This window comes from Helianthus annuus, chromosome 6 (assembly GCF_002127325.2).
Source record: "Helianthus annuus cultivar XRQ/B chromosome 6, HanXRQr2.0-SUNRISE, whole genome shotgun sequence".
NCBI classification, from domain to species: Eukaryota; Viridiplantae; Streptophyta; class Magnoliopsida; order Asterales; family Asteraceae; genus Helianthus; species Helianthus annuus.
This window is the reverse complement of record NC_035438.2, coordinates 63,477,661-63,496,459: the sequence shown is the minus strand read 5'-3', so window position 1 is coordinate 63,496,459 and position 18,799 is coordinate 63,477,661. Positions and strand designations below refer to the sequence as shown.

Here is an 18,799-nt window from a genome sequence, read left to right as displayed (position 1 = left end):
CAAATACTCAATCACTGCTAATTATAAGGTAAAATAATTGAGGTTTTGTAAAAACAGTTTGCAAAAAGGAGGATTACTCACATTGCTAATTTAGGTATTCCCTTGTGACTTCCTGGTTATAATCTATTAGTTAAACAATGCACACGCGTTAGTATAATAACCCAATTTACATTAGTTATACCCTCCCCGAGACAGAACTCCAACGACTACGTCGGGCAGAATCTCGACAGCCGTTACGGAGCACTAGATCAATCGGGTAGCGTATCTAATACGTAACCAGGGTTATAATACTTACATCGAGGCAGAGCTTCGCTTATTGGGGGGGGGGGGTATAATACCCGATATTAATTCTACAATTCAGAAATTTAGAGAGAGAATCAATTGTGAACGAATTTGAGTTGAATGCCGATCGATCTATTTATAGTGCCTGACCAGGGGTCTCTCGCGCCCCGCGAAGGAAGCAGCAGGGGCTTTCGCGCCCGCCAAAGCCAAAAAGGCGGCGGCAGTGTTGCTGAGTCACCGGGATTGTCGACGCGTGTCATGCCACGTGTCACGCTGTGGCTCCGCCACTTATCTCTCGGTCGCGGCCCGCGATAGCTGAAGGAGAGTCTGTCGCGCCCCGCGACAGACTTAATTTATTGTTTTTATTTGATTTTTAATTATATAATGGTATTTCGGGTCCGGTTCTCGCATAGAGGATGTATTTTAGGGCATTTAGGGTGTGTCTAAAATATTTTAAGGAGGGTTGGTATATCCTCCCCACCTTGTTTTAAATCTCGTCCTCGAGATTCGAGCTATTATATTGTCACACCCCAACCAATGGCGGAAACATCGGAGTGGGACTAGTTTGAGATTGTAAGAGACTTCATAACACTATTTGTGACAATATTTAATTCAACCGATTTCATTTCATAGCAAAATTGTCAAATATTACAAAGAAACTCAAATAACAACATTGTTCAAACATGACAATAACAAAATTGATACAACAAATTAAACCTAAACGTCTAAGTGAGTATCTAGTCATCTTTGCTAGTCCTTTTTCATAGCATCATCAATCCTCAACCTGTAACATGTTTAAAATACAATTCAATGCAAAAGCAAAGGCGAGTATACAAGTTTGTGAATAATTATAAGTATAAAAGTTTAAAACGAATCCACATGGCAACTTAGTTTATACAGGATCAACATAACATGGCATGCAATATTTCTAGTCAACCCTCTGTTTACGCAAAATGATATAATTCAACATGACCACTAGTGTATGGGCGGTGCGTTACTCCTATAGCGTTGTACATGTCAAATGGAGGCTCGTATAAAGCTAATGACTTTAATATATCACATAAGTATGGTCCATGTATAAGCATCAAGTATAACAACATAGTATTCATGTATAAGGATTGTTTCCGTGCATTGCATAAAGAATAAGTTTAAGTGTGGTTTTATAAATTAACATGTTACACCCCAAAAGTGGTAAACATAAAAAGTGGGTTTGCGAGTATAATCAAAGGTTATACTACACACGAGTCGGATCCAAGTGATTCATCTTGTCTATCTGTTTTTACTTTTATTTTATTTTTCAGCATTTTAGTTAGTTTTATTTTTTCTAGTTTAAAAACCTTTTTCTAACTTTTTGATTTAATTAGACGTTGAGGATAAACCGGTATTAAAAGCTCTTATGTCCTTGGACGACCTCGGTATCTTACCAACACTATACTACGTCCACGATGGGTGCACTTGCCCATATGTGTGTTTAGTGTTAGTAAATATCGTGTTTTATAAATTTAAAACTTGCCTAAAAAGTGTAAAACGGGCTTAAAATATACACCTGAAATATATTACACCTAACGGACATCACACCCCTAACTCGTCAGTGATGTCGTTTTAAGAAAAGAAGGAGTGGTTATTCATCAAGGTAAGTAAATCACTCCTATCTCGATGACATGTCTCCATTTTGGTGTTACAAAGAATGTAAACAAAATTGAGTGGCGTTTTGAAATCATGCATATGTATAATGTATGAAAAGATTTAGTATGATGTGTGTGTGAGAAAAATGATCTCGAAAATATATTTGAATCTGAAACGAGAGAATTGTATCATATAAATTAAATAATAGCAAAACGTAGGTTCAATTAAAACTTGGATTGTTCCAAATCGGAACTTTGACTAAACCAAGGTGGTCGAAAATTCCTTTGAATTTGAGAAACATGCTTTGGCCTAATAGGTGGAATACTCTTACCGATATCCCGGTTAACGGTATTCACCCTTCAAGTTACTACATGTTCCAAATCAATTGAAAATTCAAGACTTGGCGGGATTTTTGAAAATCAAGGAACGGAACTAGTCAACAAGGTGCGGGTTTCACCCCTATCTTGACAATTTCGTATCCTAAGTGTGGTTGGTACTCGTCGGATCAAAATTTAATTCCAACACTTCGACGAGGGTCCACTAGAGTTTGAAATTGAAATTCTCCATTAAGGTGAGGATTTCACTCCTAACTTGATGTCGAATCTCGAGTAAAAAGAATAGATGGATTGAGAGTCGTTCACCAAATTGTGGGTTTCACGCCTATTTTGGTGAAGTCGTCTCGTTTATGAAATACGAGTGTTTTCGAGTTTAGTATAAACGAGTATAAAGACGTGTGCTCAAATTAATAATCACAAATATGAGCACACAAAGCATTTCAAAAAAAATAACATGTAAGAGACATTTCAAGAATAGCATGTAAAGATGTTTCATAAAGGTGGCATGTGATGCAAGTATGGTCGAATTTGGTGCTTAACTATAGACTAGGTCAAAATCATGGCAATTTTCCTAATTCCCTATAGTTATGGCTCTGATACCAATCTGTCACACCCCAACCAATGGCGGAAACATCGAAGTGGGACTAGCTCGAGATTGCAAGAGACTTCGTAACACTATTTGTGACAATATTTAATTCAACCGATTTCATTTTGTACCAAAATTGTCAAATATTACAAAGAAACTTAAATAACAACATTGTTCAAACATGACAATAACAAAATTGATACAACACTTTAAACCTAAACGTCTAAGTGAGTATCTAGGCATCTTTTCTAGTCCATTTTCATAGCATCATCAATCCTCAACCTGTAACATGTTTAAAACACAATTCAATGCAAAAGCAAAGGCGAGTATATAAGTTTGTGAATAAGTATAAGTATAAAAGTTTAAAACGAATCCACATGGCAACTTAGTTTATACAAGATCAACATAACATGGCATGCAATATTTCTAGTCAACCCCCTGTTTACGCAAAATGATAGAATTCAACATGACCACTAGTCTATGGGCGGTGCGTTACTCCTATAGCGCTATACATGTCAAATGGAGGCTCGTATAAAGCTAATGACTATAGTATATCACATAAGTATGGTCCACGTATAAGCATCAAGTATAACAACATAGTATTCATGTATAAGGATTGTTTTCGTGCATTGCATAAAGAATAAGTTTAAGTGTGGTTTTATAAATTTACATGTTACACCCCAAAAGTGGTAAACGTAAAAAGGGGGTTTGTGAGTATACTCACATAATTGCTAAGTCTTCCGATTATCCAAGTGTTGACGAGTATACGAGTTTAGGAGGACGGAACACCGAGGTCACCCTAAGGGCAAACGATGGTGCATGAGTAAACGGAATTTCAAGAGAACGAACGAGAGTATTTATCCTAAATATTTAAAATATCACGAATTCATTATTATTTATTGGTTTTGAAAAAGAATAATCCTAATATTTAGGTTTTCCATAATTTGGATTTCGTATTTATATTTTATCTTGATATATAAAAATTTATTGTTATAAAAAGAATTATTCATCTATGTTATAAATTTAGAGATTTGGTTATAAAAGAAAATGAATCAAAATAATAATCGTTTTGAAATTAAACACGTATTGTTTCGTGGATTTTTTACGAAAAACGGGCAGAGTTTCCTCTGTTTATGGACGATCCCGACAATACAAGTCGTCAATATTTTTGTCAAAATTCAACAGTAATAAAAGAATGAGTATTTATATGCATTTCTGTGTATTTTTATAACAATTTAAATTTAATACGGTTACGTGATAATCAAATACAAAACAATAATTTTTTAAACATTCGCGTCGGTAAGGTATCACGTCTCATGGTTAACCCGATGACCCGAACCCGTAACCATTGATCCATAACCCGTCTGAATCTGGCCCGAAACACCAGATCTGACCATTGACTTTCCTTGACTAGCATTGACCAGTCCACCGGTTGTGTTGACTGGTGCGACTTCGTTGACTGAACCGAAACAAAACATAACGGAACTGAACTGAACCGCCCGAAACTAAACCTGTTGAACCGAACTGATCAGTTTTGACCGATCCCGAAAGCAAAACTGAAACAAAGCACCAAACCAAATTGACCCGAGTCACTAGAATACAAAAAAACAATCGGACATGGATCAAAATGAACCCGATTCAAACTCGAACCAAAACTGAACAGAAAAATCAAACCGTACCTGAACTACACGTGCTCTGAAACAAAACCTGGAAACGGACCTTAATTACTCGTCCTCTGAAACAAAACCTGACGCCGAGATACCTCCGCCGCCATCGTCACCGCTTGCACCGCTGCCATCTCCGCCGGCGGACTGTGCTCTTTCTCCCTCTGTCAGTCGCTCACGGGTCCACCATCGTCATCAACAGCAAGCTCACCACCAGCGCCTCGAGCCGTCGGGGCTCTGCTGCCACTGCCGTGCGCCGCCACCAATGGTGGTGGTCGGCGATTAACATAGAGACGAGAGGGGGGTGTTAGGCTGTGTGTGAGGAGGCGGCAGGAATGGAGACGTCGAAGGGTCACCGGCTCCGCCGGTGGTCTCGCTGGATGTAAATAAGAGGGAGAAAGAGAACCAGGGTTGTTGATGAACTGCTTTTACAAGTTTGCACGGGATTTCGAGTGGGAGGGGGTGAGGGTAGAAGGGATAGGGTGTTGTCTAGTTTTGAAATGAGAGAGCAGGAGATGAAGGGTTCATCATCTCTATGTCATGTGTGTATGGATAAGGTTTTGGTTTTAGTTTTTATTTATGTGTGTTTAGATGAGATGAAACTCATCAAAGAATTTTGAAAAGGGGAATGATATCATGCGGCTGAAAGAATGAGATAAGATTAGGGTTTTACATCTTATTTATAGCTTGGTTTAGTTAGGGGGTTTTGGGTTTGGGCCCAAGGCCTACAAGCCCAATCCCGTATTTAGGGTGGCCCGTAATCTTCTACAAGAGCCGTTTTCAAAACCCGACACTTCATAACGTCATAAAATAAAAGTTTGGATTTAAAAATATGAAAAATGGTGTCGGTAGTCATTATTGTCGCGTTCTAATCGTCGGTTGTGTAAAAGCGCGTAAATTGCGTAGTTTTCCATTTTTAAACCGTTTTTCTACCAGATTTCAACTGTGTTTCTAAAAATAGGAAACGAACTCGTATTTTCTAAAAACATGGAAATACGGAAATACGAGGCGTTACAGTCTCCCCTCCTGTAGGAAATTTCGTCCCGAAATTTATTTAAGAGGAAGATTTGAAAGGATTTGGGCAAACAGAAGAGGTTTGTTTAAAATTGGGACCTTGGAGTTTGAGACGTTTTGAAAAGTATGAAATTCGAAAAAAAAAAGAGACATGATAGGGTTGTAAAAGAGTTCGTTTGGTGAAATAGTTTTGAGGCATTAAACGTAAGCGAAAACGTGTATGTGCATGCATAGGCAACATGGTTTAAACAGCTTTGATTAACTCAAATTGGAGGTGTATTAAAATGTGTCGTATTTAAGAAGGGAATTTTGTATAAAATTGTTTGTATTTGACGAAAAGTATGGTAGTTGGTATGGGAAGTTTAAGAATAGTATCAAATCGCATCTTTGTAGGAAATTGTTTTATCGAGGGAAACCAGAAGGTTTGGTGTTTTACATAAAACAGTTTTGGGGGTAACAACCAACTACGGGTGTTTGCACATGAATGAAGAGTAGAAGGATAGTTTTAAAGGTAAGGAGGTAGATTAGGATTCGAACGTTTGAACTGATTTATGGTCAACGAGGTTTGTATAAATGACAAGATTGAAGAGTGATGGGTGTATAAGAGTGATTTGATTGCTCCAACCATGAATGGGAGTATAAAGATAATATGTGTATTGGAGAGACGAAAGTAGTGTGCTAAGAATGAAGTCTCGTCGTGAGTAATCGGATATCGCGTGCTTAGCAATGCGTTTGTGAGTTGTTAAAGTTTACGTATTAGGTCTAAGTAGGTCTGCAAAACACCGAATTTCTCACAGCACATTTTACGAAAGTTTGGTAGCATGATGAAAACACTTATATATAGGAAGTACCGGCGGCGTATCCACCATGTTTTGACCATGTTACATCTGTTTCGTTATTCGTGTCATGTTACGTCCTGTGTCTTACCATACACAGTAGTACACTCTATGATTCTCATGTGCCTATCACTATAATCCCGTGTGCACCCGCGATTGTATTGATCGTCGCATGATCCACATAGCTTGTACTAGTTGCGTATGCATTAGGGTATACATAAATTCGAAAATAAGAATGAGTACGTATAAGAATGTCGTATATAAGCATGTTTATGTTTAAGCATGTATGGGACCCACGTAAGCGAATCTCTCGGATTCCGCTCGCGTACGGGTACGAATGTAGTATATAAGCATGTATGGGACCCACGCAAGAGAATCCCTCGGATTCCGCTCGCGTACGGGTACGAATGTATGAATCATGAGTATAAATGTAAGCATGCGTTTGAATATATATATATATATATATAATAGTATATGTATGAATAAGTATGTTGGTATGAACATGAAACGTATGAGTATGAACATGAAAAAGTGAATCAGTATGAATGTAAGTAGGTATAAGTAATGGCAATTGTGTGTACGAAATAAATCGAATACAACAAATTTGAGCGTGTCAAATGATCAAGAAGTTGTGGGTATGTAAAACGAATGATATGTGAAGTTGTCGTGTGATTTTGACTAAAACGTGTACGATGGTATGCATGTATAGTTGTTTAAGCGAAATGATGAGTTTATCGAATCGAAATAGAATGAGTTTGACTAGTAATGTAGATTCTAGCATGTAATGTAAGAAGAATATAAGGTACTTATTGGTTATATGTAACGTATTTTGTAAGGAATGGAAATGCTACTTTTGTTTTAAAAGAAGATTTACGTAAGTTGAAGATTGTCGGTCCCCATGAAGTCTTCTTGCCCACGTTTTTAGAAATTTGACTGTCGTATTGAGCGGTGTATAAAATTTTGTTGTAAATAATAAGTTCATATTATTCCAAAGAATCTTGCATTAAAATATGAAATTTGAAATTTGGAGGTCCTTGTGAAAACGTTGATTCTTAAAAGAAGTTTAGCAATGAAAATGATTCGTTTATTTTGAAAGGAGTTGGTGGTAAAACGATCTTATAATATATATATATATATATATATATATATATATATATATATAGGACAAAGATCCGTTAGGAACCACCCTTTATTGCGAGAACCGCGAGAACCAGTGTGAACACAAACAGTAATAGCTAAAAAAATCTAAAAAACACCCAAAAAATTTTTTTTTTATTTTTTTACTATTTTTTATATAAAAATCGCTACTTTTAGTATCCAAAAAAAAAAATTTTTTTTTTTAAAAAAAATTTTTTTTTTTTAAAAAAAAAAAATTTTTTTTTTTTTTGGCTACAAAAGTAGCGATTTGAACATAAAAAATAGTAAAAAAATAAAAAAAATTTTTAGATTTTTTTTTATTTTTTTTTGATTTTTTTAGATTTTTTAGGTTTTTTGGGGGTTTAGTTTTTAGCATTTTAGCTTGGGGGGGGGGGGTGGGGGGGGGTTTAGGTTTTTGGGTGGTGGGGGAGGGGGGTTTAGGTTTTTGGGGGGGGTGGGGGGGGTGGGGGGGGTTAGGTTTTTTTTAGGTTTTTTGAGGGTTTTAGTTTTTAGCATTTAGCTTGGGGGGGGTTAGGTTTTTTGGGGGGGGGGGGTTAGGTTTTTTTTGGGGGGGGGGGGGGGTGGGGGGTTTAGGTTTTTGGGGGGTGGGGGGGTGGGGGTTAGGTTTTTTTTTAGGTTTTTTGAGGGTTTTAGTTTTTAGCATTTAGCTTGGGGGGGGAGGGGGTTAGGTTTTTTTTGGGGGGGGGGGGGGGTTAGGTCTTTTTTTTGGGGGGGGGGGGTGGGGGGTTTAGGTTTTTGGGGGGTGGGGGGGTGGGGGTTAGGTTTTTTTTAGGGTTTTTTTAGGTTTTTTTAGCTATTTTAGCTTGTGTTCACATTGGTTCTCGCGGTTCTCGCAATAAAGGTGGTTCTCGCATGAACCTTACCCTATATATATATATATATATATATATATAAGATCTTATCAATATATGAGAAAGTTAGTTTGATTTACGACTGAGAATCAAAGTCTTTAGTACAATGAAATAACGTGAGCGTGTTTTAGTGATAGGTTAAATAAGAAGTTCATGGGCAAGAGATCCATTGGGCCGATTAAGTTAATAGGTAGCATTTCGCAAGGTTTTGAAATTCGAGTGATAAAACGTTTTAAGGCATGCATGATTAAGAATTTCCGTGTATATGATTTTCGTGAAATAGATTAAGAGTTAAATAATACGTTTGATAAAATAATAAAATTTTGAAATCCGCATAAGTAGGGATTTTGACGAATGATAAACGATTTAGGTGTAAAATATGATTGTGTCGTATGATGAAGTCTCTTTTAAAAGAAAATTTTGGTAACGATCACCTAGGTAAGGGAATCACCCTGATGTGCACAAAATGCAACATATAAATTACATCAATTATGGCATAAAACTAACCTTTTTTTAGTACTAATGTTGGAAAAAGTGTGTTTTTGTCTTCCTTTTGTATTTTCAGGATTAAATGAGCTCAAATGAACAAAAGAAGCAAAAAGGCAGCTAAATCTAACACAAATACAAGAAAAGGAACAAACGTGGCATGCCCGACCCCCCGACAGCATCTTCCCAAGCAAAACAAGAGAACAGAAGGCTGAACACGCCCCGTGGTCACTGAGCAAGGGGGCGTGCCCAAGTGTCAGCAGAAAAGACAAAGTTGCAGAAGCTTCCATCGCCCACCACGGGGCCGTGCTCAGCGGACACGGGGCCGTGGTCAACTATAAGATTCGCGAAATCCAGGAAAATCTTGATAGTACAGATATGCTTCTGCACACGGGGTCATGCTCAGCGGACACGGGGGTGTGGTCAACTAATACAGACAAACTGCAATTAATGAAGAAAGAGAGAAGGATGGACATGAGGCCGTGCCCAATGGACACGGGGCCGTGGCCGAGCTTCTGTTCAGCCTATAAATAGGAGTGCTTGGTTCACTTGCAACTCATTCCTTGGCACACCACCTATCTCACACTTCACCCACCACCCACTACCATCACAACACCATCATCCACCACCATCATCCATTGTCCATCATAGAGTGTGTGAGTCATCTTGGGATCCAAGATTGATCGTAAGAGTTCTTGACAATCAAAGGCTATGTTTTCCTAAGTCTCTTACATCACTTGGTGAAGACAAGTGTTTAATGTAATACTTTTTATTTTTAATCTTTTCGCACTTTTTATTTGATTATGTATTAATGACTTTAATAACTAGTTTCTTATGTTGAAGGTGATTATTCCTTATCGTTTGTCCGTGGTGTCTTGGCATTATTTTACTGTCTATATAAAATAAAAGATTTTCACCATTCATATCTCCATGGTCTATATGGAGATATGTTGGCTACCTGGTCGGGGGTTAAGGGAACGGTTTGGTAAGAGTCTTGCCATTGTCCAGTGTATAGATCCTGCAAAGGACCTGGGTTAAATTTAGTAGGACCTCCTTCAATACCCACCGGTATTGGATGGCGGGGGTTCAAACTCTTTGACCCCCTCATAAGTTAAACTACTATTAAAACTTTAACCCGGCTACTTAGGACTGTATCCCTGCTGACTCAGACTACTTAGCCGAGGGTAACTTCACCTTCAAAAGAGGGGCCTACCACATTATGCATTAATAACTTAATTAATTATCTTTCAATAATCCGACCCTTTAGGATTGTATCCTTGCTGACTCAAACAACTGGGTTGAGGGTAACGTCGCCTTCAAAAGAAGGGCCTCTACAATAACTAAGATAATCTCTTAAAATGTGCAAAAGTGCGGAAATAATCAAAGGTTACACTACACACGAGTCGGATCCAAGTGATTCATCTTGACTATCTGTTTTTACTTTTATTTTATTTTTTAGCATTTTATTTAGTTTTATTTTTCTAGTTTAAAAAACCTTTTTCTAACTTTTTGATTTGATTAGACGTTGAGGATAAACCGGTATTAAAAGCTCTTGTGTCCTTGGACGACCTCGGTATCTTACCAACACTATACTACGTCCACGATGGGTGCACTTGCCCATATGTGTGTTTAGTGTTAGTAAATATCGTGTTTTATAAATTTAAAACTTGGCTAAAAGGTGTAAAACGAGCTTAAAATATACACCTAAAATATATTACACCTAACGCACATCAAGTTTTTGGCGCCGTTGCCGGGGACACAAGGATTTTAAGAAAGTTGGGAATCAACGGCCTAATCGTTTTTTCTAAATGTTTCTTTTATTTTTAGGATTTTCGTAATTTTTCAGCTTCTGCAGAGCTCAGCACGGGCCGTGCCTGGTCGGACACGAGCCGTGTTCAACATTGTCGCTGGCAATTTTTTTCTGAGTTACAGAGAGCTGAGCACGGGGCCGTGTCCAACTACCCAGTAACAGGGATCCGGGAAACAATCACTGTATCTCCGACCACAGGCCGTGTTCACCTGGGCACGGGGCCGTGGTGAATCTTCTGACCGAGATTCTTTTCTGTTTTTATCGCAGGACTTGGAACTCAGGCGCCACATTTGCATTCTCCACATAGTGTATGAGCTCTAGTTCTAGTAGAGACATAAAAGAACCCCTAGACGAACCCGAACGCTTTCTACGCAAATGACTCAAAGCTAAAAATCAAGAGAAAGTTTCGGGGGAACTACTTCCAATGGCGGACCAACGTACCCTCATGGATTACCTACGTCCCACCGTAGGTAATCTAGGTGCCGTTATCAATGCACCGAATGCCGAAGCCAACAACTTCGAACTTCGGCCACATCTGATACAAATGCTTCCAAACTCCGCAACCTTCCATGGGCTTGCGGACGAGGATCCCCATCTACATATTACTAATTTCTTAGAAATATGTGATAATTTTCGGATCAATGGAGCATCCAACGACGCCATCCGCCTTCCAATGTTTCCATTTTCACTAAAAGACCGAGCTAAGGCTTGGCTCAATGCCCTCCCAGTTGGCTCGGTAAACACCTGGGATGAACTGGCCCAAAAATTTCTATATAAGTATTTCCCTCCTGCTAAAACGGCTAAATTAATGACTGAAATTAATACATATTCACAAGAGGATGGGGAATCCTTATATGAAACTTGGGAAAGGTTCAAAGAGCTACTAAGAAAGTGTCCTCATCACGGTCTTGCGGTGTGGCAACAAGTATCCACGTTCTACAATGGGTTGTTACCACACACAAGACAGACACTCGACTCTAGCTCCGGGGGACTTTCAGGTAATCGCCGCCCAAATGAAATATATAATCAAATTGAGGAAATTGCTCAAACCAATTTTCAGTGGCACACCCCCCGAGGCAATAAATCTATTGCCCCGAGCGCCCATAAGGTTGATGAAAGCACCACTTTACAAGCCCAGATCGAGGCCCTTTCTTCAAAAATCAAAAAACTAGAAATGACAAAAACCGCCTCGGTTATGGCTTGTGAGGGGTATGGTGGGCCACACGAAAATTGGAGTTGTATGAAAGAGTTAGATGATCAAACAGAGTCGGTAAACTATATTGATAATAGACCCAGGCCGTCAGGTCCTCCAACGGGTACCTACAACCAAGGATGGCGTAACCACCCTATGTGACAACCCTCACTAAACCAGGTATCCGTACGGTTTAATTAATAATTAATTGCTGTTTAATTACTGTGCTAACTGAAATTACTGACGAACTGCTACTTGATTTCTAGTACTTGTATATTCCTGCATCATACTTTGATTTCCGTCACTACATTATTTACAAATTGAACCTTAGTGACAAACATGATGCACTAAAGCACAGTAGCATTAGAACGGATAACCTATTGAACATGCTGATAAAGCCAGCATCAGGCAGACACTGCCTCTAAGGGCCTGTATGAGCCAGAAATATTTTACTACACCCATAGTGAGTGTAGGGATACAAGGGTTGTAGAATTGCGTCTCTAGGAATAAGATATAATGACTGGATGTGCCTAAAACGTACTCTAAGCACGAAACACAGCACTTTTATTAACATACTAGCTTCTGGCTAACTAATAAAGTGCCAAAACATGAGGAAAATATTCCTGACACTTTATAGAATAAGTGGTGTCACTAAAAATATTATTAACGACGCTTAAAAGCTTACTTAAGCTCTTTAACGGATTTCTATCCAACCGAACAACCGGATTATACCCGGAACATAAAAATATTGACAATAATATTATTGGTCTTTTTCTGAGCCAGTTAGGGTCCCTGAATACCCTAACACCCGCGTGAAAGCACAACATGTGACTAACCGAGTTAACCCTAAATCTAACTTGGTTTAAAGTAACTAAACACTAACTATTTACTTGAAATCAAACTAGTAACCCCCCCCCCCTTGGGCCGATCGGTCACATTGTGACCAAGCCATGTACCATTTCTTGATTATAATAATGCATGTTGTCTCAAATCTAGACAACACATGAACCAAGAGTTAATCACTTCCACTTTGTCTATAAATACTTGAGATTACATAAGAGATTATACACTTCACATTTCACCAAAACTCTCTCTCCCTTGCCCTCTCTAGCTCACGGCCGAACACACACACACACATCCACCCATTTTCGGCTTTTGATCCATCCATTCCAAGCATACACAAGCCTTTCGGGTCACGCATAAGGAGTCTTGGAGCTAACGGAAGTGGAAGGACCTCGTTATCTTGCTTTTATCCACCACCTTTTCGCCTAGAATCTTCCCTAGCCCCGAGCTAGAGGTATAACACTTAAAACTCATTCTCGAACTAATCTAAGGTGGTTAATAAGATTTGTAACGGTTAAAACTCGGAAACTTGCATTTTGAATCTTTAAAGTCTACTAAAACATGAATATTGTTGGATAAAAGCTTAATACTTGTGTAAAAGTTGTAGTATTTGAAAGTGGTGATTATTTAGGCCCGATCTACGTAGTGGTAGCTCGGATCATCGTTTAAGATCATGGATCTTGACATAAGCTTGTTTCGAACGGTACAAGGGTTAAAAGGTGAAACTCTACCACACGAGAAACATGAACTTGTGTAAAAGTATTTTTACTTGTAAAATAGTGTTTAAAACTAGCGGATCTACATATCTGCAAGTGGTATTTTCAAAGGACCAAGTGTCGAGAAAAATCATGTTTCCTAAAAATCGGATAACACACTAACAAATATGATTTTTACAAACCACAAGTGTATAAACACTTGTGAAATGAAAAGTTTCGACAAAATAACAATCTTTGAGAAAGATGACGGGAAGTTGTAAAGGATGATTTATTCTAAAAACGAGGTTTTTACGATAATAAGTTATTTTACACATAGATCCACAAAATATAACGGGATCTACACTATAGTTTTCGGAAAAACCACAAGTTCATGTGATTATGCGATTTACATACTTGTCGACTAGTTTGATGTGTCGGAAATTGATTGATTGATTAAAGAAGTGTTGAAATGATTTTGTAAAAGAAAATGATACGCTTGAAAGCGTGGCCACCTCCAGTTACAGGGGAAACTCTGGCGAAATTTTTCTAAAAACCTAACACTTAGAATTATTTACAAGTGTTAGAATTATTTTGATATGTTTTCAAAATATATTTCGCCACGACTTTATTTACAAATATTCGGAGGTGGGATTTTCACAAAACTAAACGTGATAAATATATATTTGGTAAATATATTTTCACAACACTGTTTATGATTATTTTGTGAAAATACACAAATATTATTTTTAGAGTAAAAATAATATTTACAAACGTTGACGAATCCAAAATAATACAAACGCTTTCACGATAAACATATAAGTTACAACGGTAATTATTATTACCACACGATTACTAAAACGTAACTTACGCATTATACGGAAATATTCATGAACGCGTATTTTGTCAACGCATTATTTTGGAAGTATTATGTGAAGTGAAAATATAATATTTTTGAGAAAAATATTTATATTTTGGAAGTAGAAGTAAAAATATATTAAGTGGGACTTAATGATATAATACAAATACACATGTATTAAATCCCCCATCCTTGGGAAGGAGATTAATTACCAAAGTACATGCAAAATATAAACACGAAATAGTTGTCTAACTATTTCCCAAAAACTTAAACTATAAAGCTAAGGCACGGCCATCCGTCTAATAGAATTAGCACATGTAGGTCGTTGCACAGCTGCCTGACATTCGGAGTACTTGGTATAGCGACGCACTGACTGTGAGTTCATGTCCCCCTTTTTTCTCTTAACTGTTTTCAGTTTTCTAAACTGCGGGGGTGAAATACATGTTACTATGATTATGAGTACTTTTTACATTGTATGGTTAGCGTAAGGAGGGTTACTACTTAGATCATGTGAGTGGGTAGGCGGAAACTTGAGGCCATTAATCCTCTTGGTAGGACCGAGGGACAGGAGCGGTAGATCTATCTGGGTGTAGCGAGCCCAGCCCTAGGTCCAGCATAACGGACCTCGGGGTGACTTAGTGCCCGATGCATAAATCCGCTAGGTTTGAGTCTTCCTACTTGCACTTCACACATATCAATGGCCTTGCAAACCATTGGTGATCTCTTTTTCCTTATTTGCTACATACCAGGATTTTTGATAAAGACAAAGGTTTATTTACTCACTTACACATGAACTCGCTCAACATTATTGTTGATTTTTCATCTTACATGTATTTCAGGGAATTAAAGATCTGGCACGGTATGGCATGTTTTTCCCGCTGCATTAGTCACCGAGGTCATCCAGGGTTCGGGGAATGTGACTCTTTCCTGGACAAGTCACAGTCCTTGAATCATGTTTATGTTAAGATTGAATTTGTAATGTTTGGTGAACAAGTTTATGGTTGTTAGGGTGTTATCCCGTTAAGACAATGTTATGGTATTCTTATTTCAATGGATGATCTTGCATATTTTTAATTCATATAGCTTGGTTATGATTAAGCTATGGTATTAAGAAGTCACACCAAATTAACCACGCTTCCGCAAAGCCAGGGTGTGACACCCTAACCTTGGCTGGAGAGATCCCGACAATAGTAGTAACCAACAAAACATAAACCAACGAACAAACTTTCAACAACCAAGAAATGAGTCACAAAATTTCTCTCAACAACAAGGTGGAAGAGAAAGGCTTGAAGATACTGTATCTTGCCTCATCTCTGATACCGAAAAGAAAAATTCGGATCGATTTCAACAATTGGAATCGAATTTTAGAAATCAACAAGCTAGTATACAAAACATTGAAAAACAAATAAATCAATTAGCTCAAAATTTCTCCAAGAGACCACAAGGCGCGTTACCAAGTAATACCGAAACCAACCCGAAAGCACAAGTCCATCTCATAACATTGAGAAACCGTACCGTGGGTTCCGAAGAAGCTACGCCACCGCCAACTGAGAAAAGCACAACCCCGCCCCTACAAGAGAAGGCTTCTCCACCAATTCAAGAGCCTACTAAGACTTCTCCGGTTCCATACCCCGGTCGGTTAATTCGTCAAAAGACAGATGACCAGTTCGCAAAGTTCAAAGATTTATTAAAACAATTGCATGTTAATGTTCCATTTATCGAAGTCCTAACTCAAATACCTAAATACTCAAAATTTATGAGGGACTTCCTCACTCATAAAAGGAAAATTGAATCATTGCAATTAGTTAACTTAGGCGAAGAATGCTCCGCCTTACTACTCAACAAACTCCCGCAAAAGAAGATTGATCATGGAAGCTTCACAGTTCCTTGCTCAATCGGGGAATCCCCCATTCGCAATGCATTAGCCGATCTTGGGGCTAGCATAAACCTCATGCCAGCTTCAATGTTCAAACGACTCGGCCTAGGAAAAACGAGCCCTACAAAGATGAGCATACAACTTGCCGATCGATCCGTCAAATATCCACAAGGTGTCGCTGAAAATCTATTGGTCAAAGTCGAAAATTTTGTATTCCCGGCCGACTTTGTCATACTAGACATGGAAGAAGATGCTGAAGTCCCTCTCATCCTAGGGAGGCCATTTCTAGCCACAGCACAAGCAGTAGTAGATATGAATGACGGAACACTAACATTGAAGTTTAGGGAAGAGGAAGTAACGTTTGGGGTTGGGAAAAGAGTAGACGAAGATCCGGTCCAATACATGAAGGTCATCGACTCAAGCTTGGATGATGCTCTCCGACGGTGCATGGGATGCAAAACATCCCGCTTGAGTAACATATGACCAGGTTTTGGGTCTAGCCAAGGACCCTTATAAACATGGCGCACCACGGAGGCATTTCGCGGAACTATCCTTAGTTTAGATTAAGTTTTATGTTTTCTAGTTTGATTTTAATTTTCAGGAATAAAACACACTCGGGATGGTGAAGGATAATAAGGGAAACTTGCACGAGCGCCCCATGCACAAAAACAGAGCCATCCGACGAATTTTCTTTGTTACAGCAAGTTCAGCACGGGCCGTGTCCGCCCGACACGACCCCGTGCTGCACAATCTGCAGAAAATGCCCAGTTCAGGTAACTGGACACGGGCCGTGTTCACTGAACACGCCCCCGTGTCCAGGCTTCTGTTTCTTTTTACAAACTTCTGTTACTGGCACTTGAACACGGGGCCGTGCCCGGACACCACGGGGCCGTGTCCAGAGTACCAGTAACATGAAATTTTGCTTTTTCACACCTTTTTACACATTCAATCAAACTATAAACTTATTTTTGGGACACATTGAGGACAATGTGTAATTTAAGTGTGGGGGGATGCTAAAACTTTGAATCATGCAAATCCTAATTAACAAGCCTTACACAAAACTCTATTGGAACCGCTAATCACCCCAAATTTTTTCAAAAATTTTCATTTTTTTTACTTGTCTAAGTTTAAGTTGGGAATTTCAAAATTCTAAAAAGATTATATTTTTACAAATTTACAACCAATAGCGTCGTGACAAAAAGAACCAACATAAGAAAATTATGAAACGGCATGACAAACTTAGTTAAAATTTGATTATATATACTTGATCACATAAAAACCCATTCCCACAAAAGTGAGTTTTGAGCCTTCATTGAGCATACAAGTACATATCTTTAAACTAAATGCTCATTTTTCGTTTCTTTTGTGAATAGCCGCTTGGTTCTTACAACTCTAGAACTTGCCACGACAATACATTCCTGATCCTTACCAACTTAAACCCGAGTAAGTAAATGATGGAGGCATTAGGACAAACCTTTTTTATTTCTACACCATTATTTTTCTTTTTTTTTTACCACCTACCCAAAATCCCCCTAGTTAACCCCTTTGAGCCTAAACCTTTTCATTTCTTAACCCACTTCAAACACCCTTTTTACCCACCTAAACTCTTTTCCTTTTAAACCTTTTATTTTAGTAACAAAGCTCGGTTTCTCTTATGACTTTGAATATATATATATATATATATATATGATGAGAATGAAGCCAAAGAAATAAACAAACAAGTTTATCAAAATTGACTTTGTTTGAAATGCTTCATCAAAATAAAAAGTTTTGAGAAATATCAAGTCTTACGAAAACCGACGCTTTTTATGCTTTTCGCCCTTTTACTAACCACTAACCCAACCGCCCACCTTTAGCCCAAGCCTAACCCTTCACCCAAAAAGTCCTCTTGATATTTACAAAGGTCTATAGTTAAAAAGGAGGAGGATTGATTACTTGGCAATCATATGGTAGGAGTAAGTTCCATGCCGCTCTCGAGTGATTCACTAAAAATACACCTTCGGCCGAGTGTTGAGTGATCCCCCGTGAGGTATGTGAACTCGTATATAAATAGAATTTTAAAAAGGCATGTTATGCCCTAATAATAAATTTATCTTATGAAACGTTTTTAATAAATCATGATGAATAGGATTGTAAATAAATAAAAATAAAACTCAATAATGAATCTTGGAAATCCCGACACTCTATGACAAACCCAAAAAAAAAAAAAAAACCTTCTCTTCTACCCATTCCATTTGGGAGTGTAAAGCCACATTATAAAGAGTTTTGCTTGAGGGCAAGCAAAGATTCAAGTGTGGGGGTATTTGATGTGCACAAAATGCAACATATAAATTACATCAATTGTGGCATAAAACTAACCCTTTTTTTAGTACTAATGTTGGAAAAAGTGTGTTTTTGTCTTCCTTTTGTATTTTCAGGATTAAATGAGCTCAAATGAACAAAAGAAGTAAAAAGGCAGCTAAATCTAACACAAATACAAGAAAAGGAACAAACGTGGCATGCCCGACCCCCCGACAGCATCTTCCCAAGCAAAACAAGAGAACAGAAGGCTGAACACGCCCCGTGCTCACTGAGCACGGGGGCGTGCCCAAGTGTCAGCAGAAAAAACAAAGTTGCAGAAGCTTCCATCGCCCACCACGGGGCCGTGCTCAGGGGACACAGGGTCGTGGTCAACTATAAGATTCGCGAA

At 38.4% G+C, this 18,799-nt stretch overlaps 1 long non-coding RNA gene and 1 other non-coding gene across 4 annotated transcripts; both read right to left on the bottom strand.

Annotated features, from left to right (window-relative positions):
- Positions 1 to 882: 882 nt before the first annotated feature.
- On the bottom strand, positions 883 to 5,133 carry LOC110865576. 3 transcript variants are annotated; one of them, XR_002550820.2, is made up of 3 exons: positions 4,509 to 5,133; positions 3,554 to 4,385; positions 883 to 1,066 (listed from the first exon to the last, which is right to left on the bottom strand). It is a non-coding gene; the product is annotated as an uncharacterized LOC110865576 (long non-coding RNA). The 3 variants fall into 3 exon arrangements; XR_002550819.2 differs by lacking the exon at positions 883 to 1,066 and adding an exon at positions 2,907 to 3,111; XR_004861452.1 differs by lacking the exon at positions 883 to 1,066 and adding an exon at positions 2,907 to 3,111 and having other exon boundaries at positions 3,554 to 5,133.
- A 6,317-nt stretch (positions 5,134 to 11,450) lies between these two features.
- Positions 11,451 to 11,557, bottom strand: LOC118479936. The gene has a single exon (XR_004861578.1). It is a non-coding gene; the product is annotated as a small nucleolar RNA R71 (small nucleolar RNA).
- Positions 11,558 to 18,799: the final 7,242 nt, after the last annotated feature.